Source organism: Buceros rhinoceros, unplaced genomic scaffold, assembly GCF_000710305.1.
Source record: "Buceros rhinoceros silvestris isolate BGI_N320 unplaced genomic scaffold, ASM71030v1 scaffold8109, whole genome shotgun sequence".
NCBI lineage: Eukaryota > Metazoa > Chordata > Aves > Bucerotiformes > Bucerotidae > Buceros > Buceros rhinoceros.
Genome location: NW_010433194.1, coordinates 19,371 through 21,328, shown reverse-complemented (window position 1 = coordinate 21,328; position 1,958 = coordinate 19,371).

Below are 1,958 nucleotides of genomic sequence, written 5' to 3'. Positions count from 1 at the left end.
CCCCCCCCCCACTAAGGATGGTGAGACCTTGGCTCAGGTTGCCCACAGAGGTGGTAGATGCCCCATCCCTGGAACCAATCCAGGTCAGGTTGGACCTTGGGGCTCTGTGCAATCTGCTCTAGTTGCAGATGTCCCTGTTCAATGCGGGGGGGTTGGACTGGCTGAGCTTTAAAGGTCCCTTCAACACAAACTGTCTACAATTCTTAGTTGAGGCAGACAACTAGAAGCATTGCATGCAAGATAAAGAATTCAAGATCAGTTTCTCCACTTCATGAGCAGTATTTCCAACACACGTACGCAGCGCAGAAGTAGAGGCTTTGTCACAAACCCAAATGAAGGTGTTATTTGTGAGGCTCTCAACTTCTCTCCAAACGGGCTTACCACAGTTACACAGCTACCTCTACTTTCAGGCAAAGAGACAATCTCGTGTCTCTGAACACTGGCGGGGGAACAGAAGAAACACCTAATTGACCTAATTTCACAGTACTGGAGTTCACACTTTGATATTAAAGGATAACACTGGACTGGAAAAGCAACTTTGAACTTTGTAAGCCAGCAAGGAAACACTAATTACAATTTAGATCCCAAATAAAAGTTTTACTCCTTTTTCACACTATATGGTGTTGAATAGTTTAGCTTCTAAACTAAACAGTGGAAATTTCTCATTTTCCAAGCTTAAATCGTACTAAATCAAACTCCCATGAAGTAACCTTACGCTTAGAAGTGTGTTTGGGTCCACAGTTATTCAGGTAGTGGCAGAAAGACTCCAAAACGAGAAGCCGGGAGCCTGTGGAAGGATGACACTGCTGCGTTACTGAGGCTGTCCCAGTAACAGTGCTGTGGGTGCTTACTGCACCCAAAAACGGGCTGTGGACGTCAGGAAGCCCCTCGCGCAGAACAGCACTGCAACCTGTAGCTCTGCTTTAGTAAACATTGCTTCCATCGCAAATTCCTTCCACCCCTGCTCTTTCTACACATTTAGAATTAATGTTTAGGCTTAACAGAATAGAAAAGTGGTTTAATCCAAGATTTTTTTTTTAAATTACCTTTTATTACTGGAAAATGTTCTGTTTCCTTTAACCTGAAACCTCACAGTTTGTTTATGGTTATCAAGTAGCATTTTCTTCTGTTAAGAGAGTAAGAAATATAACTGCTAGATAACGCTAATTCAATGTTAGCACAGAGATATATCTAAATAAAACAAGGGAAGTTTAAGTTTTATTCCTTCCTCATGTTATGATCAAAGTGACTTTTGGAATACCCTTCATAAGCCTCTAAAGAAACTAACTAACCTCGCTCTTTAATGTCTCTAATTATTAGTTTAGATTTAGGAGCCCAGGTACGCAAGTAATGCCAGAGAATGCAAGAATTAATATTCTACAGCAATAACTTTACTTTTCATATGTAAATGCACATAAAATGACCATAAAACATCAAGAGATTTCCTTTTGAAATGCACAGGTTAAATGCACCCCTTTAGATAGTACAATCCCTCTTGTAAAATTATTTGAGTCCCGTACGATCTTCACGTCCTGTTACCCCTGCAGGACTAGGAAGGCATCTCAATTTATGCACTGAACAGAAAACAAAGAAATACCTCACTACTCCTACAGCAACTTTTCTACATCGCCTATCTTTACCCTAACTTGAAGTGTCATCTCTGATATAACTAAACTGATACTACATTAACGCAGATGGTCATTCCTCAAAAATTATCTTGCATGTAAGCCACTGCTGCAGCACTCTTGTAACGCCTTTATCAGATTCTTGGGACGGGTACGCCTTCAGAACTGCTAGGACCCTCAGCTACATTTGGCTCCCGGTTTTAGTCCAAGACTTTTCCTTACTCCTTTCCAACTGCAGCTTCCCAGAAGCATCTCACGCTTCATTTCCAGACTCAGGCCTCAAGCGCTTTCTCCAGGTGCTGTATCGTAACCAGTTCATAGTTTGAATTGTTA